This window comes from Herpailurus yagouaroundi, unplaced genomic scaffold (genome assembly GCF_014898765.1).
Source record: "Herpailurus yagouaroundi ecotype Mexico unplaced genomic scaffold, PumYag 163, whole genome shotgun sequence".
In the NCBI taxonomy this organism is placed as follows: Eukaryota; Metazoa; Chordata; class Mammalia; order Carnivora; family Felidae; genus Herpailurus; species Herpailurus yagouaroundi.
This window is the reverse complement of record NW_024412404.1, coordinates 43,001,038-43,027,634: the sequence shown is the minus strand read 5'-3', so window position 1 is coordinate 43,027,634 and position 26,597 is coordinate 43,001,038. Positions and strand designations below refer to the sequence as shown.

Sequence of the window (26,597 nt, the reverse complement as noted above, 5' to 3'; positions counted from 1 at the left end):
TCACCAGTGGTAAGAATAATAGGGCGCAGCGCTCGAAGCACCCTGGGAAAAGGTATGTGGAGCCACATCATGGAAAGTTGCCTTTCATCTAGGGCTCCTCTCAAGATCATTTCGTCTCCCTCTCCCCCTCCTCCTCCACACTCTTTAACCTTCAGGTACAGAGGGTAAACAACTTGGCTCATGAAATATGCAAAACCCCTCTTGTTTTTTTTCCCTTTTTTTTTTTATTAAAAAAATTTTTTTAACATTTATTTATTTTTGAGACACAGAGAGACAGAGCATGAACGGGGGAGGGTCAGAGAGAGGGAGACACAGAATCTGAAACAGGCTCCAGGCTCTGAGCTGTCAGCACAGAGCCCGATGCGGGGCTCGAACTCACGGACTGCGAGATCATGACCTGAGCCGAAGTCAGCAGCTTAACCGACTGAGCCACCCAGGCGCCCCTTTCCCTTTAACCCCATCCTTACTCCCATCCCTCCTCAGCCCCATAAACATTCATGCTACTGTGCTTGAATATGCATTTTTGAAAAGTGTATGCATTTTTATTAGTGTATTTTTTAATGATGTGGGACTTTAGGATGATCTTATTTTCTACTTTTTTTCACTCAATATTCTTTTTATGAATCTATTCTTTTGCAGTTGGTATTGTAATCCTAGTTTATCGCTTCTGATTGCTGCACAGTATTCCATATTGGACAGCAACACATGTGACTTCCATTCCCCAAATGGATACCAAGGCTACCCCTACCTCTCAGCGATAATCATCCTCGTCCATGGTCTCTTGTGGACCTATGTGCAATTCCTCGGCAACATATGCCTAAAAATGAGGTTGGTAAGTTATAGTGGATGTACAGGGCAATTCACATTTGGCTATGCAACTTGTCCTGCACAAAGACATCCAGCCATGCACCAGTGGGAGCTGGAAAACAGCTTTCCTATGTCATGTGCCCTGCTGAAGGAAGATCTGCCCTTTTCTTCCCCCAAAAGCTCTGTTCCCTAGTCAAGTCACGAACCTGAGAGGCTATTACTATTGAGAGGGTTTTCCTCTTTCAAATTCATTTGCCCAGTGGTAGACACTGTTTTCCAATGGCACAAAGGTGCCCAGTAGCCTGCTAGGAGCCCTGGGTACTTAACTTCAAGTACTGCTAGATGGCACACCAGAATTATTGCTCTACGCTATCCTCCAGTGCACAGTGTGAGGGTTTCTGGCCCTACTCTCATCCTTACCAGCACATTGTAGTTTGTTTATTCATAAACACTCACATAGTGTTTACCAAGTGTCAAATACTATTCTAAGTGCCTTACAAATACTGACTCATCTAATTAGCCAATTTTCTAAATTCTGTCAATTATCATGGAAGTAGTGTCAACATATTTTTGCTTTATTCTGCGTTTCTCTGACTCCTAGTGAAATTGAACATTTCTTCATACATCTGTAAGCCACTTGGGATTCCCTTCTGTGAATTGTCTATTTATAGCCTTTACCTATATTTCAGTTGCTCTTTTTCTTTTTCATTTGATTTGCAAGAGGTTTTTGTACATTAATCTGGACATTAATCTGCTTTCAAAGACTGAAACCTTTGCTTGCCATGTCCTTTGTAAAACAATAATCCTTCATTTTGTAGCCCTTCATTGTGTGTGTGTGTGTGTGTGTGTGTGTGTGTGTGTGTGTTTTACTTTTTACATGCTTTTCCAGTATGATTTAAGAAGTCCTTCTCAACCCCAAGGTCATAAAGGTATTGTCTATCATCTTCTTACATTAGCGTCATAGTTTTACTTGTTAGCATTCAGTTCTTGAGCCCATCTTACTTTTGCGTATGGTGTGAGGTAAGGATCCGATTTTTTTTTCTCAGAGGAGTGAGCCCATTTTCAACATCTTGGTTCCCAAATATAGACAGTTCTGCACTGAGCTCTGTGGTTTGCTCCTGTGCTAGTACCACAAGGTTTTATCATGATGGTTTTATAGCCAGACATCATGATTGAGGGCAAGTCCCCCACTCCTACTTCTTCTGTCAAAACGTCACTGGCTAATCATGAACCTCCATCAACCCATATAATTTTCAGGATGTTTTCAAGTTCCTCATGAGAAATCTTAACTGGGACATTAATGAATTTATGATTTAACTTGGGGAAAATTCACATTTGTATAATTGTATCTCATTCATGAACAGAGACTGTATATCTGGTAGACAAAAAAGGACATAATATGGCAGAGGCATAATGCACTATGGAGGCAATGGGAGAAGTGGCAGCTGAAGCTGGAGGATCAGGCTGAACCAAACTGCAAGCCAAGCTAATGGAAATGAGAACACAGGGTAGGCAACAGGGCTCAGGCTACTTTGTGTGTTTACAGGAGATCCAATCACACGCTGGGACTAACAGGTGGTGATACCATCGTGATCCAGAGAGACTCCATAACATTCCTGAAGGTACATAACAGAGAACGACCTAGAGGGCCCTGGCCACCCATATCTTGTATTGGTATCAGTTGTAGTGCTATATGTCTTCCCATTTCCCAAGAATCTTCTGAAGGATTATTTTACAAGCAGATGGCCTGCCAAGGTGACAGAAATTCAATCCAGAAAACACTTCTTTAAAGCACCTGCTGCATTGTAAGTACAAGGCTGGCCAGAGGAACCACAGAGCCAACTAAGACAGAGTCACTGCCCTTTGCATTCACAATCTGGCTTTGGGGGAAAGAGAGAAAAGACCATCTACAAGTAATCCCAACACAATATGATGGCATAATTTAGAACATGCCATGCCAACAGCGAGCACTATGGGTGCTGGGTCAGTCTAGACACTGATACCTGAGAGCATTATTTAGAATATGAGGACAAAAAGACCTTAACAAAGGAAATCAGGGAACCACAGGAGGTGGAAAGGAACATGACACGTTCAACTCACAGGAAAGAGATGCAAGTGACATCGACTTGGATGGATTAATGGATGAGAGGATGGGTGGTTGGACAAATTAATGTATGCTGATGAAAGAAAGTGCTTCATTTCCAATTTTCCAGATTCCTGAAGACCCTGTTCCCCTTTGTTGTTGTAATAAAAAGGAACACTAGGTGGCATCACACTACCAAAAGTTCTCACCTTTTAAAGCCTCCAGGAGACGCTCATCCACCAAGATTGGGTCAGCCCCTAATTTAGACAAGTAAGAGTGCTTCTATCAATTTCATTACTCATTACATCCACTTAATTTATTTACTGAGCCTCTACTATGTGCCCAGCCTTGTGCTGCCTACTGTGGAGAATATAAAAGGAGTTGAATCGAGGATCTCCTCCCAAGGGAGCATAAGGAGAAGCAAAACACGCATGGCACCCCCTCCCCACACAAAAAAAATTGTAAAACACTCCAAGGCGGGATGTGGTAAGCACTGAAATGAGGATGTCGGAATATGATATCCAGTGTCATCTGACCCCTGTGACCTTCTGGTGCCTTCTCCCACCGCTCACTTCTTGCCCCAATGGCTTCTTTCAGTTCCCTGTGTATGTCATGTTCTTTCCCACCGCTTGGAGTTCACAGAGGTTGATCTTTCTGTCTGGAATACTCAACCATCCCTCTTCACCTGGCTAACTCCCGTCCACCCCTCCTGCAGATTTCACTTCCTCGGGGAGAGATTTCCTGACCATCCTTCAACACCAGATTACCTTTGCAAGTACCATGTATTCGACTTCTTGGACCCTCTCACAATGGTAGTTAATCATGTGTTCATGGAAATGGTTGCTTAAGATCTGTCTTCTCTACAAGCTATCAAACAAGAAGGCAAGGTACATGTATATCTTGTTCAGCCCTGTCTCCATTGGTATTGTAGGCTGAACTGTGTCCCCCTAAAACTCATATGTTGAAGCTATAGCCTCACTACCTCAGAATGTCACTGTATCTGGAGATGAGGGCTTTGTGAGTTAAAATAAGGCCATTAGGGTGGGCCTAATACAGTCTGAATTGTGTCCTTACAACAAGAAGAAATTTGGACACACAAAGAGACACAAGGGACGCATGTACACAAAGGAAAGACATAGTGAAAAGAAGGGCATCTGCAAGCCAAGCAGAGAGGCCACAGGAGAAACCAAACCCACTGACACCTTGACCTTGGTCTCCTAGCCTCCAGAACAGTGAGCAAATAAATTTCTCTTTAAGCCACACTAGTCAGTGGTACTTTATTATGGCAGACGAAAAAACCAATATAAATGGCCATCACTCCTCTCAGTTTACAACTATTAAGTAAGTGTCTATTGAATGAGCTCTAAAATAAGGAAGAACAGTGAAGAATAGCATATTAGGAAAAGCTACATGGTAGACATGACCCTTGACCTTGACCTTAAATGATACAGATGGCTCAGAGAGTCATGGAAGAAAATAGAAGGAATCCCAAGTATGGGAAGTAGCATTGGGCACATACCAAGGCAAGAATGTAAAAGTCCTGCTATAGGGATGGTGCGGTCCCTCTCAGGGGCCAGTGGACACTAATGTTGAGAAGAGGGTAGGTGAATGGTGGAGGTTTGGAAGAATAACAGAGGCATGGCTGCAAACTCAAAGACCAGGGACAGCCAAGAACACATCCATTCACTCTGCCAGATAACTTGAATATATGATCATGAACTGTAATACCTCTGCAAAGCTCTTTGTTTAAACCTGGATATAAGTGCTTCCTATGGCACCCTGATAGGATTTCTAAGCTGTGTGTTGTGACTCATAATAAGAACAGCTTTCTGTATATAACACTCACTTCTTTAGTAGCACCCAGTGAAGATACATCGCAGAACTCCAGAAAAGCAGAAAGAAACACTGAGATGTGGCTCTGCATGGAAAGTCCCTGCCTACGATGCAAAGTGACTGTGCCCTAAAGGAAACCTGCTCCTGCAAGGGATCAGAGAGGTCCTGGAGCCAATTTGGAGGGAGTCCACACAGCCCACAATTCCTTTCTCTGAGACTAGTAACTCCCCCCAGGAAGTATGTTCCTTCCTGATGCCAAAATGTTATAGATGGCCCTATCTGACTCCCTGGGGCCATAGCTGAAGGGTCGGGTAGAGACCTGATCCACCTGAGGTCAATCCCATTATTTTTCCTGGGGATTTATAAATGGGGTCAAGAGTTGCAAGCCACTCATTGCTGGGGCCTGGAACTGAGTATGTGAATCCCAGGAGAGGCAGAGAAAGGTAGGCTGAAAAGGGAAGAATAAAGCAAATGAACGTGGGGAAGAATCCACAGGCCCAAGAGAAGGGAGCGTTGGGGGAAGGAGCCTCCCTGGTTGTTGATGCCTCTTCAGAGCCTGGTAACTCCCTGGGGAGGCCTGGGAATACCCACACTCTTGAGTCCTGCTAGATACAACCTCCTAACAAACTGACTTCATTTGTTTAAACTAGACAGAGTTAGTTTCCATTGCTTATACCCCCAAAAACCCAAAAGTCCCGATCAACACAAATCCTGTTTATGCAGGCATTCTTGCGATGTTGCTTGAATTTAGTATCAAAACTGCATTTGGGGCCCCAAACAACATGGCAAAAACTGCCCCTGTCATCATATCTAACATTTCTCCCCCGGGCTGTTGGGAAGATTAAAAGCCCACGTGTTACAGAAAATTGTTGACATTTATCAGCCGACCCCCTGCTCACCTTAGATGACAGAACAGAGTCCCAGCTGGCTGGTGCTCTCCAAGACTGTGCGGGCCATATTTTATTCCTTTAATCTGCTCCTTTTCCAGCCTGCTGCAGACCAAACTTAACAGAACATTTGTTGAGCATTTGACATCGGTTCCCGAAGGATCTCCATACAAACTCCACTCTTGATACTGGAGGAGGCTACAAAGCTGGGGCACATTTATCAGGAAGATTGAAAGATTGGCCACGAAGTGGAAGCAGTGGGCGATCTGCCATTGCAGGCGATGATTTTTACCAGAAGGGGATGACAGTGTCACAACCACGCAGTTATCCAACCTGCCTTGCATTTCATTGGCTTAACAGCAACTGTGCTTCTCCCAGTCAGATTACTTTTGGGTATGACTGGTTCATTCAGTTGGTGCTCTTGCTGGAGAGGCCAGGCCAAGACTGCAGTTTGGTGTTCTTCCTAGAACCAGGGAGGACTTACACAAAGTCACCAGCTAACTGGATTATTAAAAAAGACTGAGTAGCTCCACACAACCTGTTCCCACTACAAATGAATAAATAAATGAAATAAATTAATGAGTGAATAAGTAAATAAATAATTCCTTTAAAACATCAAAGCACAAATCCCTTGTCTTATTTCTGCTCTTCCCTGAAAACACCATATTTTCAAACATCTCTAGACTTTACCCATTGTCATGGGTAAAGTCTCCACTCCCATGTCAGGAATATCCTATGTCTCCTTCTTTGTCCAGTTAGCCTGTTTTTTTTTTTTTTTACCTTTTTTTTTCAATATTTATTTTTGAGAAAAAGAGAGAGAGAGCACAAGCCACAGAGGGGCAGAGAGAGAGGGAGATGAAGAATCTGAAGCAGGCTCTGCTCTGACAGCACAAAGCCCCACGTGGGGCTTGAACCCACCAACCATGAGATCATGACCTGAGTCAAAGTTGGACACTCAACCGACTGAGCTACCCAGCCGCCCCCAGTTAGCCTTTTTAAAACTCAGCTCGGTGTCACCTCCTCCAGAAAGTCTTCCCTAGTTAGGTACTCCTCCTCTGTGTTGCTAGAAGACCTGTGTGTCATTCTGTCAATACACAATAGTGTAACCATGTGTTTATTTGTCTTTCCCACCAGACTAGAAGGACCAGTCTTCAAGTATATCTATGGTGCTGACCCATAAGAGACAGTCAAAATAGAAAGTTTGATGAAGGAAGGAATTAAAAATAGGATTAGCTTATCCACTCAGGCATAGAGCAATTACTCTTGGGAGTAACTAGTGACTAAGCGAAGTTAAAAGGTATTGGAATACAAACATTTGCGATTCTAAGGTAGTAAACCAAAATCATCTTCAGGTATGCACCAGGTCCCCAAACAGAAGTATTAAGGATTACAATAAAATACATTTATCTCCTTTATCTCCCTATCCTTAACACAAGGGCCAAAGTTTGAACCAAATCTTTTTTCTTCTCCAGAGGGCCAAATGCACAGTAGATACTCAATAAAAGTTGACGACTAGCTTCTCATAGCTGCAGATAGGCATCTATAAAATGACACTATTTGTTATGTTAAAGGAATAAACTCTCCTTTCTACCCTGGGGGTATGTTTCTTTCTTTCCAATATTTGCTGCCAAATCTACTGAATAATTTCAGCAGTAGAAAATGACTATGGAGCATCTACTGTGAACAGGTGTTCTCAGAGGCAGCAATGGGAGGGAGGCAGAAAGCCTCAAATCCCTCCCCAACCCCCCCACCCCCCCCACCCCCCCGCCCCAAGGTGACTGAAACCCAGCTGAAGTCAAGCAGGACAATTCAAACCTCCAGGACAGCAGAGACCAGTCTAAAATAACACTGTATTTTAGAATCTAGCAACAGAGTCTGTGTACTTTTTCTGTAAAGGACCAGATTAAGAAATATTGTGGACTTCATAGGCCACATGATCTCCATATCCAACTGTGCTTTTGTAGTGCAAAAGCAGCCACAGACAATACAAAAATGAATGGGCATGGTTTTGAACCAGTAAAACTTTATTTACAGAAACAGGTGGCACTCTGGAGTTGGCCTGCCAGCCAGTATTGCCAAGTCCTGATTTAGCACAATGCCTGGCATATAGTACGTGCTCAAATATTTATTGAATGAATGAATGGATAAATGAATGAATGAAGACAGGTTTTCCTAAGGTTATATAGCCTGGTGATTTGTTTTAAAGTCCCAGTGTACCATCTTTAGACATTAACTACAGGAAGCTCAATGAATACCTACTGACCAGAAATAAGTCTGATAGAAATTATCTGACAGTTTTCCTTACTCCAAGTGCTATGTATGGTTGGAAATTTAACATGTATAAACCACCACCAGCTTTCATGACATAGGGGCACCTGGCTGGCTCAGTCGGTGGGGCGTGCAACTCTTGATGTCAGGGTTGTGAGTTCAAGCCCCACACTGAGTGTAGAGATTACTTAAGAATAAAAATCTTTTTTAAAAAAGAAAGAAAGAAGCATTTCTTTTCTTACTGTGGATCATGACTCATTAGTAATTTGTGGCCTGCCTTTTCATTTTCAAATAAGGGTAAGAGATGGGTAGAGAACGAAGAGGGAATACACCAGAGTTTGTCACATGTAGTAAGCATATTGTTTTTAAGGAATTTGCCTTTCAATTATAACACACTTTTATGTGTGAATATATTGGGTTCTAAGGGAAAATGTGTTTTCAAAAAAGCTTGAAAAATGTTTAAATACTATTGTAATCTCATTCTTGGGGAAATTCAGTGTAGTGATGAGGGAGCATAAGGCAAGCTGAGGGCAAAGTACAGACTAACAGCACCTCCCTACCCCCACCCCCACCCCCACAGGTGGGATATGTGTGATATTCCTCCCGCACTCCTGGCTGCCCAAGAACAAGGAAAAGAAAAGAAAGCAAATGGTTGACTGGCAGAGATCACAGTCATGCAGGACAGGAGTCTCCTTCAGTTTAGTTAGTAAACTTAGAAAAGTGCAAGATAACTTAGTAAACTGCAAGAAAAAGGCAATCTTATCCATAGCGTAATCTCCAGAAGCATATAGACTCCATTTTCTGGAGCCCTAATATCACCTTCATCAAGATGTAAGGGGGTTTAAGTGCTTGCCATGATGACGTGAGAAACAAAGGCAAATGAAAAATTAAATTCCCTTACTGCCTACAGCCCATTGACTAGTCCTTGACACAGGCAGAGTGACCTCCCTCTAGGGGCGCAGCTGCCTCAAAGATGACCCGTTGCTAGGGGCAAAAGGGAATCTTGGCTTAACATTATCCTGACTCCCCAGGATCCTGTACATCTACTTTAACATATAAGAATTCCTTTGGATACTTCCTATATCTCAACTTCCCCAAGATATATGCTGGCAATCATACTCCAAGCTTATGGCCCCCTGATACACATCTGAAGAGTCTCAGGACTGAGATTTTACTAAGCAATAATAAATGACATTTTCCTAACAACAGCTAGCCCCTCAAGGTCCTGTAAACCTTGCTTCCAAAATTCCTTAGACTTACGCTGTCCCTAATCCCCTCCCAACCTGAAGGTATACAATAATTCACCCTCCACAACCCCAGTGCAGCTCTTTCTGCCCACAGGTCCTGTCCCCATGCTTTAATAAAATCACCTTTTTTTGCACCAAACACATCTTCAAGAATTCTTTCTTGGCCATTGGCTCCAAACCCCACCATCACCCCAAAACCCCAGCAGTTGTACATTTGAAGGGGATTTACTTCGAACAGAAAGATACAAGGTAGTAGTTTAGGTCAAGATTCTGGAGCCATAGTGCCTGATTTAAATCCCGGCTCTGCCACTTACTAGCTGTGTGACCTCAAGCAAGTTGCTTAGCCTCTTTGGGCTTCAATTTCTTCTTCTGTTAAATGGAAATGCTAATGATACCTTCTGTGTGTGGTTATTATGAGAATTAAATGAGGTGTTATATGTAAAGTGCTTAAAGCAATAGTATAACCACATAGTATGAGTTTTACCTATTATTATACTGTCACTAAACAATAATGTGACCTTGAGTATATGACCCAGTTTCTCTGGGCTTCACTTTTTTTGACAGATAATCTTTAACCTGCTGTTTCCAACACTCCTAGAAGAGCGGGGGCATTCCCAGCACAAGGAAATTTCCTCTTTTCTCTGGGAAAGAAATAGCCAGATGTAAATCATCCTGTTCAACGGACACTCCTGAGGTCTCATCTCAGCAAAGCAGCCTATTCCAGTGAAATGCTCTGTAAACCAACTTGTTATTATCTCTTGAAACTGCACACAAAGGTGAATTTATGATGGCAAGAGATTGACCAAATCAAGGAAAATGCTGGGTTTTTTTACCATCCATCACTCCATCCGTGACTAGCGTTTGGCTTCCTGTCTCTCCCATTGTTGTGTATGTTATTCCACATACTGGGATAATCACAGCTGGGGGTGAACAGGAAATCTGTCCCCATATTTGTCTGGATTTTTTTTTCAATGTTCTTGACTGTGAAGTACAGTATGTGCCCAGCAGTTGGCCTGGTGTTGGTCACAAGTCACCTATAAATGCAGAATTTGAAGCCACATGTACGACCTGAGATTATGAAAACAGTTCCATTTACCTTCACACACACACACACACACACATACACACACACATGAAAAACAGACCAGCAGAAAAATGGGTAAAGTTATAACTGACTATTTACAAATGAAGAAATAAAAATGGCCAATAACCCTGTTCTGTTCAGCCTCACTCCTAATTAAAGAAATGCACATCAACACATTCAGATATCTTTTTCACCCATAAAAGAAGCACACTAATGTAAGTTAGGAAAGTGCCAGTGCTGGAAAGGATGTGGGCAACCATCATTCTCACACTTTATCATTGAGAGTCTAAATTGGGAAAGCGGCCTTGGAGGATGGTTTTCCAGTATGTACCTTACTTTTGACCCGACCCTAAACTATCAAAGCATTCAACCAAAGCAGCCACCCACATACAGACTTCTTGTTTGAAAAAAAAATAACCCCCCTATTTGTTTAAACCTCTAGTAATCTCAAACACATACAAAATCATAGTCAGGATTTTAATACCTGAAACCAATCACACTCCAAATTGACAAGTTAAAAAAAGAGAGAGAGAGATGAAAGAAGACATCCTTATCTTGCACTGACTTGAACATGAAGGTTTCTAGTGTTTCCCCTTGAAGCATGGCATTTGTTTTGGGGCCAAACTTCACCCTTCGTTTTTATCACGCTACAGAAGTGTTTAATTGTATTCTGATGCACTGCTGGAATTCTGTATTAACTTTTTCATTAGGATTTCTGAAAAAGTATTCATAAACGAGATGATGTGGGGAATAAAAGCAAAAGAAAAAAATCAAATTAAATTTCCTTACTACTTACAGCCCATTGACAAGTCCTTGAGATAAGTGGAGTGACCTTGCCCTTAGATCTCAACTGCCCCAATGTTGATACTTCGCTAAGGGCAAAAGGCAATCTTAGTTTAACACTATCCAGACCTCCAGGATCCTAGAAGTCTCCTTTAACTTCTAAAAATTCCTTTGGAAACCTCCTTAATCTCTACCCCCCCAAATACATGTTAGCAATTATCCTCCAAGCATAGGGCCCACTGATCTACATCTGAAGCATCTCATGACTAAGGTTTTATTAGGCAGTGATAAATGACCTTTTCCTGGGGCACCTGGGTGGCTCAGTCGGTTAAGCATCTAACTTCAGCTCAGGTCATGATCTCACAGTTCATGAGTTCGAGCCCCGACAGCTCAGAGCCTGGAGCAGCTTCAGATTCTGTCCCTCCCTGTTCATGCTCTGCCCCTCTCTCTCTCTCAAAAATAAATAATAAATCATTAAAAAAAGTTTTTAAAAATAAATAAACAAACAAATAAATAGCCTTTTCCTAACAATAGCTAGCCCCCCTCCAGGTTCTGGAAACCTTGCTTCCAAAATTCCTCAGAGACTTATGTTATACCTAACCCCCTCCCTACCTGACGGTATATGCTCAATTTCTCCTCACAATCCCAGTACAGCTTTTTCTGTCCACAGGTCCTGTCCTTGTGCTTTAATAAAACCACCTATTTGCAGGGTGCCTGGGTGGCTCAGTCAGTTAAGTGTCCACTCTTGATTTCAGCTTAGGTCATGATCTCATGGGTTCACGAGTTCGAGCCACATTTTGGCTCTGTGCTGACAGTGCGGAGCCTGCTTAAGATTCTCTCTCTCCCTCTCTTTCTGCCTTTCCCCTGCTCATGCACTCTCTCTTTTCTCTCTGTGTCTCAAAATAAATAAATAAACTTTAAAAAATAAATAAAATAAAATAAAACCACCTATTTGCACCAAAGACATCTCAAGAATTCTTTTTAATTTTTAATTTTTAATTTTTTTTTTTTTTTTTTTTTTTTTTTTTTTTTTTTTTTTTTTTTTAGACAGAGCAAGAGCATGAGCAGGGGAAAGAGGCAGAGGGAGAGAGAATTCCAAGCAGGCTCCCGGCTCAGAGTGCAGCCCAACTCAGGGCTTTATCCCACGACCTTGGGATCACTACCTGAACCAAGATCAAGAATTGGACGCTTAACTGACTGAGCCATGCAGGCACCCCTCAAGAACTCTTTCTTGACTGTTCGCTCTGAACCCCAACATTTTCACGTCAATTATTATGTCCCTTTTCTTTATTTTCCCCTTTTTAATGAGGTATTATTATTGGAGTTTTGACTGATATCTTATTACTGCCTAATAAGAAAAGAATCCAATCACTGAGTTTTTAAAAATGTAAATGACTATGCTTTTATTTCTATATATTTGTATCTTTTTTAAAAGTTTATTTATTTTTGAGAGAAACAAACACAGTGCAAGTGGGAGAGGGGCAGAGAGAGAGAGGGAGAGAGAAAGAGAATACCAAGCAGGCTCCGTGCTGTGCTGCCAGTGCAGAGCCCCATGTGGGATTCAAACCCACAAACCATGAGATCATGGGTTGAGCTGAAACCAGGGGCGCCTGGGTGGCTCAGCTGCCACGGCCGACTTTGCAGTTTGTGAGTTTGAGCCCCGCGTCGGGCTCTGTGCTGACAGCTCAGAGCCTGGAGCCTGCTTCGGATTCTGTGTCTTCCTTTCTCTCTGCCCCTCCTCCGCGCACGCGCTCTCTCTCTCTCTCTCAAAAATAAATATTTTTTAAAAAATGTAAACAACTAAGCTTTTATTTCTATATATTGTATTTGTACCTTTTTTAAAAGCTTGTATATTTTTGAGAGAAACAAACACAGTGCAAGTGGGAGAGGGGCAGAGAGAGAGAGGGAGAGAGAAAGAGAATACCAAGCAGGCTCCGTGCTGTGCTGCCAGTGCAGAGCCCCATGTGGGATTTGAACCCACAAACCGTGAGATCAAGGGTTGAGCTGAAACCAATAGTCGGACGCTCAACTGACTGATTCACCCAGGTGCCCCTGTGTCTCAAGTCCTTAAGGGGCTAATTCTCTTGTTTATTATACCTACCAATCTCATCCCTCATTGGTTCACTTACTAGTTTGTAATTTCTTATTATAAGCTCATTTTCCATGGGGGATTGTTTATTCCCTGAGGGATCAGAAGAAACAACCGGGTTTTGCATTCACTTCTGACAGGGACTAAGGAGATTCATCACTTTGGAACCAACTTTTATGTTTTGTATTGACTTCAAGATTCCCTCACCACATGGGTTGTGTAAAGTGGGGCCTCACACCTATGCTGCCATAGCTGGGCTAGTGGTTTCGATTTCTATGGCAGACAACATCAGCTCATCCAGAGCGCCAAACCACAAACTTCCTTGCTGTGACCATGAACAAGTGGGAAAAATTTTTCTCCATTCTCTAGTCACTAAGATCTTCTGCACAGTCCCAGCTGTGAGCAGGGGTCTCTAGTCCAGATCTCTGCCTTTCTAGAACCCAAGGCCTGAGTGAGTACTCACCTCCAGTCAGCCATTTGGGCTTATTTTCACATCAAACACAGATGGGTGCTTCTGGGTTCTCTCTTCTCATCTCACCCCCCGAGCTCCTCCTTTCTTCCTTTCATGCATTGCTATCTTTTTTTCAGCAGTTCTGTTAGAATCAGATGGTCCCGTACTTCTTAGTCCCTCGTGGTCCCAGAAGTTGAATCTTTGTACTTTCCTGTCTTTTAAAAACTTTGTAGAGTAACCACAGGTGCTATGGAAACCACATGGCATAGATGGGGGTTCCAATGAAGGCATGGCGGTTCAAGGAAAACTTCCTGAAAGAGAAATTGCTTAGTCTAAAGACTTGAGCACACCTTAGCCAGGCCCCCCACCTCCCTAAAAAAGTGTGTGCGCACTGGGGGTGACAGGTTGGAGAACAAGGTGGGAGAAGGTTGCATGCAGAAGACAGAGCACATGTGACTATCTAAGTGTGGGGGTGGGGACAAACCCTATATCACATTCTGAGAAGCACAAGTTCCAGGAACTGCAAGGAGTTTGGGGTGGCATATGGAGTGAGACGTGAGGTTAGTGAGATAAGCAGAGGCCAATTCATGAACCGCCTGTGTGCCAGCTTAGAAGAGTGGACTCTGTTTTGAGAGCAGAGGGAAACCAGTGCAGGTGACCATTAGGTCTCAGAGAGTGAAACGGACTGGTTTAAAAGAAAGACAAATCTAATAAATCTTCCTTCTATAAAGAAATACATACAGCGAACTTTGCAGACCGGATGGCAATCCCAGAGGGTGTTTCAGTACTAACCTTCACATTCCAGCATACATAACCCTGAACTCTTACTCCAAGGATTATAAGGCAATGTAGGGGTGCTCAGGCCAGTGTTCCTACCCCCCCCCCCAAGAATTTCTTCTGCCTGCCTCGGAGAGAATGAGTGCCCTATCCATCCGCCTCACAAACATTTTGGAAATACACAGCTCTTTCACAAAAGTTTCCCCAGATCACTCTGTCAAGGAGGAAGAATTTTCTCTGCCCTTTAAGGTCCTTCTACTAGTCATTTGATTCTACTAAGAGTCAAACCGACAGCTGACAGATTTTTTTTACAGGAGAAAATCAGATTTAGGTTCCTATGTAAGGGGGATCCATGCAGACACACAAATTCCAAAGGCAGTGAGGCAACAGGAGCTTAGGGGAGCAGAGGAGAGGGGTAGGGGCCTAAGGAGACAAAGGGGAGAAAGACTCTTAGCAGGGAGGTAAAAGGAGAAGTTTGGAAAAGAAAGCTTGCCTTATTATGCAGAGAAACCTCTTAGGTAAAGAGAAATCTCTGGTAATAGCTCTCTTCCTGGTGGGGCAGGCAATTGGAGGGGGAGATGAGCTTTTCCCAAATCTGCTGCGGTTTCGTTGCTTTCAATTCAAAATAATGTTCAGACCAAACTGGCCCCTCTTGGTGCAGCCTGCCCTTGGCCCCTACAAGCCCATTCCCCATGCCTCCCCACCAGCCCCCAAAACTCTTTCATAATTGTCCCTGACGTAAGGAAAGAGCTATGAGCAACAGCAAAATTTGAAAACAAGAGTAACCTGGGCCAAGGGCCAGGGGGTCTATTTTTAGGACTTTGTCTCACTGCCTGTTTCTCTTTCCGACTCTCCCTAATGTCTTCCAGGCGAGTGTTAAAGTTATTTGGCTGGCGCGAAGAGGGAAGGAAGTAGGTGATCTAAGACTCGACAGCAGTAGCAGGGGTGATAATCATTTGGACAGTGTGTTCTCATAATTTCCCCCAAGGTGCCCTCGGTGGCGTTTGACTCCCCCAAAGCCACTTAATGCAGGATTTATTCAAGCCGTTGCCGGCCACTTCCACTGGCTGTGGCACTGGAGCAGGTCACAAAGGGAAAATAAGAGGTTATGGATTTCATAACCCATTAAGCGCCACCAGGGTGCTGCTGCTGCTGTCCCTCCCGGCCTCAGTTCCTTCAAGGCTAACTCCACAAAGGTAAACAGGCTCTGGACATGAAAGCGCCCTCTACGGATAGACCCGGGTGGTCATCATTCCCTTTGTGCAGGGTTACTCAGGGAGAAAGACTACGATGCTTTCGCTTCTCGTTTAGTTTGGTGAGTTCTTCTAATACATTCAAGCCGCAAAAAGAAAAAAAAAAGAAAAAAGAAAGAAAAGGGCCGGCGTGGCGGCTCAATTTATATTTCCCTCCCGGGGACAAAAGAGGTGGCCCCCGGAGTTCCGCCGCCCGTGAAACGCGCCGCGGGAAAACGCTCGGCCCACTAGCAGTGATTTAACCCCTTCCACTCCGCCGGCCCAGACCGACTTTTAAGGGCGTCCTGCCCGACATCCTGTCCACCCGCCCCAGTTTACTCCGGTGGCCAAAGCCCGGCTCGGCCGGTCACCTTCCAGTCCTGCTGGCCTCTCTGAAATTTCTGGGGGTCAACGGGCCGACCTCTACGGGGACCCCGGGGCCGGCCGCCGCAACCCGCGTGGTCCTCCTTAAGAAGTTTCCGCTGCCGCGAGTAGAGGCGGGTGTTTTGTTCTTATAAGGAGGAAAAAGTTTCTGGGACGTCCAGGAAATGAGTAACTCCGCCGCCTTTGGGGCCGCGCTGATGGAGGCCAGCGGGAGGGAGCCGGCTGGGGTGTCGCGCCCCCAGTCCTTCTAAGTGCCGAGCGGGACGCTCGACGGAAGCCGCCCGAGAACAGCAGCCTCCTGGCCCTGGACCCGCGCGCGCGCCGCGGGGCTGGCGCGGTCCGTGCAGCGACGGGGCGTGGGACTAAGGGCAGCGTAAGTCCGACGCGTCCACCTCGCGGGGTGGGGGTGGGGGGCCGCGGGCCGACGGCGCTGCACCCGAGGTGGCGGCGTGGAGTGCGGGCGGCGGGAGTGCGGGCGGTGCGCGGCCCCAGGCTGGGTGCCTGGGGGAGACCAGGCTGCGGCGCCCGTGCAGAGGCGGACATGTGGTCTCCGGCGCCGCACGTCCCGCGCGCCCCAGGCCCCGCTCCAGCCCCGCTCCAGCCCCCGCGGCGGACCCCGTGGCCCTGTTACTTATCACCGTCTGAGCAGAGTGCTCTGGCAGAAAGACAGGCCCGGCCACTCCTAGAAGGGGGCAGTAGGCGTGCAGCTTGTTTTTTTCTCGGTGTAAGGTTTGTAGTGGTGAGGTTGCTGGGGTCGGGCGAAGCCTTCCCCGGCTTCCTCTTTCGGGACTATTAGTGGAGGGGATCTCACACAGCGCCGAACTTTCTCTTGTGGCTGCAGATAGTTTTCTGCCGCCTGACCCTTACTCCCATCCCCCTCCCCCTCCCAGTGTCTCCAGCTTTCTGGCTGCCAGGTGAAGGGACTCCGAAGCCCCAGGGCCAGGCATCCCTTCCGAAATGCTCTTTAAAAACCAAAAGGCTGCCAGCCAGGAAGGGAAAATATTTCAGTGAACCACTCAGGGACGGCACATTGCCTTTTGCATCCTCTGCCTGGTGTGAAAAGCCCCTCGCCCCCCTTTCAAAACTGTAAGAGCCCCAGATACTGGCAGATCCTGGACCCTGGTCTTTGGGATCTAAATCCGTTTGGGAATCCCATTTTCTTGTTACTCTTTTGGATATGACCCAGGGCCCTTCCCTTTTACAAACCAGTTCTACCTCGAAGAGGCTGCTGAGTGAAGCTGGTCTGAGCCTGGTGTAGTTACAGATCCAGGTTGGCTGTGAAAAACGCCTCGGCTGCCACAGATGGAATTGCCGCCATTCATCTCTTTATTAATAACATAATAGGCTGTGCTTTTGAGTCCTCCTTCCAGCCTACGTGCCTAAGTGGCTTTCATTGTTTGCTAATTCCCTGTGCCGGCTGCTGCTCCAGGCCATTCTGCCCTCATACTTTCCACTTGTGGGTAACCATAAAGTGGTTACTCGGAGTCTCTTCTCTGCTGTCTCGCAGTGGATGGAAAGGCTCTTGTTCAGATGCCATCCTCTTACTCCATAATTTTCAAAGACGCATCCATTTCAGGCTCTGGCTTTCAGTGGGCGAGGATCTGACCTCTTAACCTGATGCCATCATCCTAGAAGTTGTCCCCTTATTGGGAATGGCTCCCAGCTCCTGCAGTGCTCAAAGGGAAACAAAGAAGAGGGTGTGGGGGTGAACTTTTTACCTGAGAGCAAGACCTGGGGAAGAACGTCCAGGTAGAGGCTTCTGGCAAAATTGCCCACCAAAGAAAGTACTGCCTGGGAGAAAGCTGGTTTTGTATTTTTAACTTCCGGAACCCCTGGGATGAAGAAGAGAAAGAAAGTGGGAAATTCCATCCGATGGAGGGGGTACACGCCTCAGTGGGAGGCAGTGACCAGCGGAGCCCATGGAAGGGTGGGGGTCGGGCTGCTGGAGCCCCTGAGCTCAGTTCTCCATGCTGCCTCTTGCCAGGGACAGCAGCACTGCCAAAGGGAACTGGTCCAGAGGAGAGGGGAAGGCATGGTGAGGGGCGTCTGCAGAGCGCATCTTGTGAGGGAGAAGGGAGAGAACTGGTGATTTTACCTCCAGGAGGAGAAGCTGAGGGGGATGAGGCTGTGGCCTTCAGGACTCTCTAGCACTGTCACCTGAGGAAAGGGGAAGACTTCCTCTGTCTGACCTCAAAGACTCACTGACTAGGAGAGGCGGGCAGACGGATCTTACAAAAAGTAAGGAGTAACCTGCCAGCAACTGGAAGTTCTCAGTGTCAGCAGAGACAAGTGGCCGTCAGCAATTATGAAGGAGAGAGTTGCTTCAGAATCCAAAACTGTGGGAGGATCAGTAGGGATGAAGTAGTAGGGTACGCTGCGGGACTTCAACCGAGAAGCGTCCCAAGGGAGGGGCGAGTGCTCCAAGAGTGCTGGGCAGCTGAGGAGTGGGACCTTAATGGCTGAGACCAGTCTATCCCAGACCCCCCTCTAATCCAGTCTTGTTCTGGAGGGAGATCTATCTGGGAATGCCAGCAATTGACAATAACTGCCAGGGCTGTTGCTAGCCTATTCCATCCCTTGTGTGAATTAGAGTAAGATACACCTCTCAGCAAGGGGGTGGCACCTCGGTGACATTTAGGATGCCACCTTGGGGCCTCGTCTTGATGGGCATGGCCAAGGCTCATAGCTGGGCAATTGGCGTGTGAACTGGATTCATCCTCACCGCACCCTGACCAGGTTCTTGAGCAGTACACCACCTGTGCAACCATACCCAGCAGTCCTGATAACCAACAATTATTGAGGGCTTAGCATTTATTTGTCAAGCTTTTTTTTTTTTTCCCAAAACCATTTTCTTTGCATTAATTCATTTACTCTTCATAGTAGTCCTATGAGGGAGGTATTGTTATCCTCATATAGATGAGGAAACAAAGGCACAGAGAAGTAAAGTGTTCAGGAGACTGGAAGCTGAGCCCCAGTCATTGAACATTCACAGAGCAAGAAGCAGGTTAAACTTAAAAAGCTGGTTTGGTTGGGGGTCCTTGTGGGAAGGAGGAAAGAGCAGTTGCTTTTTTCTTTGTCAAAGGAAGAAATACCCACTCAGCTCACCTGGAGGAAAAATGGAAAACTCATCTGGTGGCAGAAAGGCGAGGAAAAAGCAAGCTCAGTCTTGATGGCTGACAGGAGGCCTGGCCCCAGCATCAAATGACTTTCCTTCTTAGTCACTGGGCATTGTGAGGTGGCAAATCCAGTTTGGGACCCGATGGGAGGGTGATGAGTAAGTGCCACCTGGGTGTGGTGCAGAGGGAGAAGGCCACAGCTACCCGGGGCCCCTGGCCTAGGCAGAGACTGCCCCCAGGAGTGGCCAGAGGTGGCGAGTGTCCAAACATTCTGATCCAGCCCTCCCCACCCCACCCCCAATCCCCATCTCTTCCCTCTTTCCTTCTTGTCCAGGTCCTACTCGCCTGCAAATGCCCTTCCCAAACTTGTTCAGGAAATCTTTCCCAGAACTCCATTTCACAGCTCCATATATGTCATCCTTTATTTTCCACAGGATACATGTTAGCACTTACTTAGCTGGAATGGAGCATTTTACTACATACTGTCTCTAGACAGTATTTTAAACAAACGAGCCTCTTGGCCCATGAGGATGCCTCCAACTCTGTTGGGAAGGACCAGCCGGTGCCTTCACAGATTTGCCATAAAGGGTGGTGTTTACCTGGATCTTGTCACTTGGCCCAAGGTCTAGCTCTTAGCTGTGCCCGTGCAGAAACCCCATCTCCACAGTTTTCAGAGTGGTTTGGACCTGGACTACTGTGTCACCTCCAGAGGCTCCCAGGAGTGGGTGTACAAATTAGAATGCTAGTTTATTAATTTGGAAGACATGTGACCATCATGCAGACTAGATGGTCTCTGGTCCCTGCGTCCCGGGCGAGCCACATGGGAAACCAAAGATCCGGGCAGCTCGTGCTTGGCAAAGCAGGGCAGGGAGAGGGGTGTCCAATAGCATGGGCCCCTCTTCACTCCTGTGGCCCTCTCAGCAGTGGAGAGATACCTGCCTGGTAGAGCAGTACTCCAGTCAGCTTGGCTGTGTAGGTCTCCTTGGCCAGTGCCTCGGGAACAGTGTTTACCTGATAGCATTTCTCCATTCCCTCTTGCATAATTTAGCTACTTTTATTTTACTTACTTAATTTGTTTAGTGCTTTATAAGCATTAACTCCCAGCTACATAGTTTCATTTGCATAAGCTAACCACTGTACATTTCAGGGTTGGAAGGCCAGGCCATGGATATGAATGCTAGATGCAAATTAAGACGATTTGGTCCGGCGGCCTGGTTGGGTTAACAGGAAGCCAAGCACAGAGCAAAGAAACGTGGTCCTGATCAGCGCAGATGCTCGGGGAAGTGAAAGGCCCCAGGCTGGCCACTTAGAGCATCCCCTGCATGCGCACGGGCGTGAAGCAGTACTAAGGCACCTTGCCTTGGCTGGCTCGGGTCAGCTTGGCCTGCCCAAATGGCCTCTTTGGATTTAAAGGGCTCTCTGTGATCTCTGTCCAGGTCCCCTCATGGCTCATCTTTAGTAAGCCACAGTCTCCAGGGTGCCCCAGCACCAAGGAGGTGTGACCCTCCTGAGCCTTCGTAGGGTGGACTAGGGTTGAGTCCTGGCTCCCCGGCTCAGTTTATGGACGTTCTCTGTATTGGGGCAAGTGTTTTGACTATTTCAAGCCTCAGTTTCATCGTTGGTAAGATGGGGACAACCACTCCTAGGACACGCATAGAAAGCACTCAGCACTGTGCCTGGCACAGACTTTTAGTTTGGCTAGTATGAGATCTTAAAGACAGTAGAGGTTGTTCGAGGATCCACATTCTCTGCCGAATTGGGCCCTCAGCTTCCCCATTAGTGCCACTGATGTCTGGCTGAAGGACAAGGCTGTGGGGACCCAGAATGTCCCAGATGCATAGAAGGAAGGAGCTCATCGGTGCCCTAGCTGTGGTTTGTTCAGAGCTGAGGACAAAGCTTCTAGTCCTGACCTTTTATCCAGCTCTGGGAGAGGGAGAATCAGGTTTGAGTCTTGGTCTGAATAGGCATCCAGATGGGAGAGAAGGGTTAGGTTTTCTGGGAGAGGACAAGGGTCATTTGGGAGTGCCCAAGAGGTCTGTAGGGTCCTCCTCAGCAGTTTGGGACCTGTGATAGTTTCCCAAAGAAGGTGTATTCCCCCTCCATCCATCCAGGTGGCCCACCCCTTGACATCAGCAGAATGGAAGTAACTGGTAGGTGACATCACTGTTGCCCATGGCAACACCTCCACCTTAAGGTAGAGAGAGGAATAAGAGCCATCCTAACTGTAAGACACATGTTGAAAGGAGAGACCATAGAAGGTGTGACCTCCACAGGTGTGTTTCTCAGGGGCTGGGCGAGGGGATGCAGGAGGGGCTGCAGTTCAGAGGTCTGAGCCAGCTGGTGGTAGGTCTCTGGGTCTTGGTTTGGCCTGAGTGAATAGATCTCTGAGCTGCGACTTGGACCAAAGAGCATGACTCCTTACAGGGGTTTCTGGCAGCTTCCGCGGTTCTGGGTTTCCCTTCTACAACCTGAATTTGGAAGGGGAGCTTGGGGGCTAGGGGTGCAGTGATGGGGAGATCAGGAAAGTGGCTTTCCCTTTTTCACCCTCACCCCCAAAGGAAAGTAGGGAACAAGGATGCCCACGTCCTCACTACAGGGACTGATTTAAGAGAGAGCCTTCATTCATTGCTTGAGCGAGAATTTACTGTGCACCTACGATGTGCAAGGCAGTGTGCTAGGGATTCATTGGCCTCATGGGGCTTTATCATGAAATGCACACAGAGAGGAGGAATGTCTGGGATCCGCTGCGCCAGGAACTGGTACCAGCTGGGAACAGAAGCAAGGTCTCCCAGCTCACCTCTTACCAGCTCTAGCATGCCCCATAGGATTTCAGATGACTTAGAGGGCGCCTGGGTGGCTCAGTTGGTTAAGTGTTCGACTCTTGATTTCAGCTCAGGTCATGATCTCGTGGTTCCTGAGTTCGAGCACCCGCTGATGGTGCAGAGCCTGCTTGGGATTCTCTCTCTCCCTCTCTCTCTGCCCCACCCTCTCTCTCTGCCCCTCCCTCTCTCTCTGTTTCTCTCCTTCTCTCAAAATAAATAAGCTTTTTTAAAAAAAAATGCAGAGACTTTCAAGTGGCTTAAACTAAAGCCATGGAAAGTCCCTTCCTCCCCAGTGGTTCACGCAGGCAGTTGAAGTATACCCGAGATCTGGGGAGTGACAGGCATGGGTATCAACTATGTCCTGCCAGAGGGCTGAATCCCTCAAAGTCAGAGTGTCCAAGGCTAGAAGACAGTAGGCTGACCGCCCACTCCTGGTTCCCTCCTGCTGTGTGACTCACTCAGTTTCTCTGCCTGTTTAATGGAAACAGTAGCAGCCAGGACCAGAGAACATACAGAGCACTTTAAGATCCTCAGATGGAAGTCCTGGAAAAAGTACCAAGGCCACAATTTTCAAATGACTCACTTCCAGGTGAATGACCTGGTGGGACGCTCACTGCCTGGGAGGGGGCTGCGCTTTGGAGCTATCCTGGGCTGCTCCTGTTTCTCCTCCATGTCATTCCCCTGCGGTGGATACAGGAAAGTCTCCTTCCAACCTGCACCAAACCATAGGGAGGGTGTTGTCATAATTTGAGTCCTGCTTGTTGGCACAAAACCATGTGCTGTTAACAGACTATTCTCCTGGGAGCCTGTTTCAATAACCTTAGAAGTAGTCAGGGGACCCGCCTGAAGTTCATGAAAAGGTCCTTTGTTCACTGAGACTTTGTTCCAGAGGGGCAGGACCACAGCCAGGCGAGCCTGGGCTGGAGAGGAAGAGAATGAGGGATCCCTCAGCTCCCCCACTGCGTGCTGCCCCCAAAATGCCACTTTCTCCCTGACGCCTCCCACCAAAACACACTACCCAGTGCCAGGAGGGCCATCACCCCCTTTTCCCAATGCACCGTCCTTTCGGGTGAATAGTGGTCTCAGACATCCCAAGTCACACTCCCAGAATCTCTGGGTGGGAAGAGCTTTGAAAGCTCATTAAGTCTGATTCCCTGCTTCATGCCCAGAGTTCACCTAAACTGTCACCTTCTTTCCCAAAACAGTACAGGAAAGCCCGTAGGTGCACTGTAATATTTCACAGATACCAGGTCACTGAACAGCACAGCATCATGGGAAGACCAGAGGCTTAAGTCAGTCCTGAGTTCAAATCCCAGCCCCAATCCTGAGCGAGTGGCCTCACCACTCTGTGCCTCAGTTTCCTTATCTGTAAAATGAGGATAGTGCCTCTTTTGGAAGTTTATTATGAAGATGATTCACGTAAAGCCTCTTGCACAATGCTAAAATGTCAATAAATGTTACACATTGGTCACTATTTTCTAAATCCCCCCATGGGGTGTCAGGGCCATGGGGCTTGCTTGTCTTTTTTTCCAGAAAGGGAGAACGGCTTGCCACTCTTCAAGGGTTGCTCCTCTGCTACTTCTCTTACTTAATTTGCTTTGAACCCTATAATCCTCCATTTATCTTACATTTCTATAAGAGTCTGAAGCAAGGAAGTGGGTGTCAAGGGCAGAGGCAGGTGAGGGTCAGATAAACGGTTCACTCCTGGTTTGGGTCATCTTCTCGGTAAACATCGGTGGTGAGTCAGCCCGCAGTTAGATGCAGGCCGTCCAGACCTGAGGCCGCTAAGGTCTGTCTCCAGGGCTACATCTGCAAGGGGTTTTGCTCACATTTCCCAAGGCGCTTAACAACTGTTAGCACTTTGCTAACTTTCTGACTGCAGAGTGCCTCCCAAGGAAAAAAACAAAAACAAAAACTTACAAGTTACTTCATCAGGGATCTTCCACTCCACTCCCATTTCAGATTCCTGCTCCTGGGAGTAAACGCAGTGAGGGTTTTCCCCGGTCCTGACTTCATCCATTCAGCAGGTGTTTGTGGATGGCCTGCACCTCTCTTTAATGCCCAGGCATCAGGGACCAGCATTGGTTTCTCCTTCTAGGTGCTCAGAAGGGGTGGAGGTGCTGTCTCTATTGATGCTGCCAGATTGGGGTGGCAGTGGGGGGTGAGCTGCAGTCTCCCCAGGGGCCAAGCTTCCTGCTGTCCCTCTGTGGCAGCCTCTGGGGTCTTTCAAAGAAACAGGGAGGTTAGGAGACAACCAGACTAAGTCCCCAGGCTTCTGGAGTGTTGCAGGGATGTTGACCAACACCCCCCCCCCCCCCCGCCCTGCACCGTCCCTAGAGGACTCCCTAAGATGCAGGACTTAACAAATCAAAAGAGACAGACCCATACCAACACCAAGATAACAACGTCCTTTATGGAGCACGACCATGTATGTGACTACCATGCCGAGGAAGTACTATTGTCATCACAAGTGAGAGACTTGAGATTCAAACCCAGGCCTTCTGATTCTAGATCTTGGCTCCATTGCCCCTGTACACTAAGCCTCTACAAAGCGTTAGGCTCTTCTGAACTGAAGAGCCTTGGGCTGTTTCTCTCTGGGTGGCCTCGGGGTGGAGTGTGTCCTGTGAACTTGGCATTGTCAGTGTCTGCTTGCTGCCTGCCCCAGCCTGACCCGCACGTACCTGCTGTACCTGTTTGGGGACACCTACTACGTGCCAGGCACAACCCCGGGCAGAAACCAGGGCAGGGCTCAGGCTTCAGTCCATCCCTGTGGCTGGATGTCGTTTTGTGTAATTCACAGGGAAGGGGACCCTGTGCAGTCCTAGATGATTCTGGGGGTGATTCTGCCAACTGTTCCTGGCCTTATGGTCTCGGCCCTCTGCTTTCCGGGACGGGGAGAACTGGTTGGCCCTGACTGTGGCGGCCCTGGTGGGGGAAGGCAGGCTAACTCCGGCTCTGGTGTTCAGCCCAGGTTCCTGCAGCAGCACAGAGGCCTGCCACAGACTCTTAAGTTTTTTACGACTGGGTTGGCCTCCGTCTTCTCTTTGTGTCTCTTGCTGTTCCCCTTTATTAAGATGAAAGGGGTTTTAGATCTTTGCAGGCACAGAGTGTGTGTGTGTGTGTGTGTGTGTGTGTGTGTGTGTGTGTGTGTGTACACATACGTACAGGAGGCCCAGCGCTCTTCCCTTCCTCCCCACCGCTCTCCCCCTCTCTCCAGCCCAGCTGGGGCCCAGGCATTGTGTCAGGTACCGCCCAAGCCACAGAGGACCCGGGTGGGAGAACGGCCTGTTCACTGTGTGGGGGCCAGAATCCCTCAAGCCAGGACGTGAGTAAGAGGCGGCAGGATGGGGAGGGTGGGACGGGGAACTGGCCTTTCTGTGGCCATGGAAAAGTCCTGGGGGCCATTGCCCTTGCCTGCAAGGCCAGGTTGTCTTTGTGAGCAGGTCTCTCTTTGTTCTCCTCCAGGGATCACAAGGGAGGTGGCGCCCAGCAGTCTGTTTCATTCCACCCATCCCCAGCTCATCTGTGAGAGGGGAGGCAGGGTGGCCAAGGGAGGGCTTTGTCTCCACTTTGTTTTCCTTTGTATTTTCTCTCTGGTTCCTGCTCAGCCCCCTTGAATACCCTCTGCATTGAGCCAGCATGTTTGCTGTTGTCCGGAGCCTGCTTTCTGTCCCTGCAGCCTGCCTTCCCCCCATCCCTGCCCCACAGCCAAAGTGTCTGAGCATTCGCTGCCTGGGGGCAGGGGGTGTAGAGGACACGGGTAGAGGGAGAGGAGGGGGACAAGTCTGGGGAGCTGTGGCATCATGGCATCGCTGCCCAAGGTGGGTGTTCATGCTCCCTCCCAGCCAGTGCTCTTGTGGGCGAGATGGGGCCCCGAGGCAGAGGGAAATTCTGAGAAATTCTAGCTCAAGCCAAGTCAGCATCTGACGGTGTATGAAGGCTGCTTCACTGTGAGAGATGGTTAGCTCTGTGTTCCCATTGTTCATGTGCCCCTATGATTTCAGGGCCAGAAGTCTGAGATGGGAATCCAGGATCAAGGGACATGCTTTGGTGCACACCTGCTTGCTGTAGGAAATGCATCCTTCCTAAGAATGGAGGGTGCATGTGGTGCCTTCTTTTGAAAGTGGGGGTCTCTAGAGTGCAGGATGTGAGCACGCTGGTGGGTCCCCAGGATCGCACGTGTCCTTGGCGCATGAGCAGGCAGGGCTGGAAGCAGTGGGATAAGACCAGAGCTCAGGGAGCTCACTACGACAGAGATGCGGGTGGGGTAAACTGGGGAGACGGCGGTGCCTGGCCCCTCTGCTCTTAGCCTGTGAGACTTTGAGCGACTGCCCTACCTCTCAGCACCTTGGGCTCCTGCCTGTGCAGTGGGGCCGCTGCACCGATGAGCCGAACTAAGAGGCAGGGGAGCAGGCGTTGTGGGGTACCCGCCATGGGACGTCTCTGGAGATGCCTTGCACCAGACACAAGGCACCAGACTTGCTTGTGCTCAGAGGGACTTAATAAATATGCCATCTCCCACCTCCCCCAAATTTGTTCTGTGTCCCTTTCAAGAAAGAAGATTTCTCTCAGGAGTTGAGGGTGGAGAGGATTCAGGAAGGCTCTTGGAAGCAGTTTCTGAGATGGACTCGTGTGAGGACTGTCCGGCAGGGTTTTGGTTGCATGGTGTGGAAGTGGTGTAGGGAATTTGGGGCAGCGCAGGAGGTGTTTGGGGGACAGTCAGTAATCTGAACC

General features: G+C 47.7%; 1 protein-coding gene and 2 long non-coding RNA genes across 4 annotated transcripts in view; 2 read left to right on the top strand and 1 right to left on the bottom strand.

The window, feature by feature from the left end:
* The first annotated feature begins 859 nt into the window (after nucleotides 1-859).
* On the top strand, nucleotides 860-5,823 carry LOC121037201 (uncharacterized). The gene is made up of 5 exons (XR_005793640.1): nucleotides 860-2,429; nucleotides 3,021-3,160; nucleotides 3,606-3,777; nucleotides 4,745-4,960; nucleotides 5,712-5,823. It is a non-coding gene; the product is annotated as an uncharacterized LOC121037201 (long non-coding RNA).
* LOC121037202 (uncharacterized) lies at nucleotides 5,649-16,025 on the bottom strand. Its single transcript, XR_005793641.1, has 4 exons — nucleotides 15,913-16,025; nucleotides 13,545-13,843; nucleotides 9,959-10,159; nucleotides 5,649-6,157 (listed from the first exon to the last, which is right to left on the bottom strand). It is a non-coding gene; the product is annotated as an uncharacterized LOC121037202 (long non-coding RNA).
* ITPRIP (inositol 1,4,5-trisphosphate receptor interacting protein) overlaps nucleotides 16,019-26,597 on the top strand; it is a 23,504-nt gene continuing 12,925 nt past the window's right edge. Inside the window, exon 1 of one of the 2 annotated variants that reach the window (XM_040486367.1) lies at nucleotides 16,019-16,298. The gene's annotated coding sequence lies outside the window, so the exon portion shown is untranslated. Of the gene's footprint in view, nucleotides 16,299-25,071; nucleotides 25,189-26,597 lie in introns of those variants that run through there. The other variant, XM_040486366.1, reaches the window with a different exon arrangement.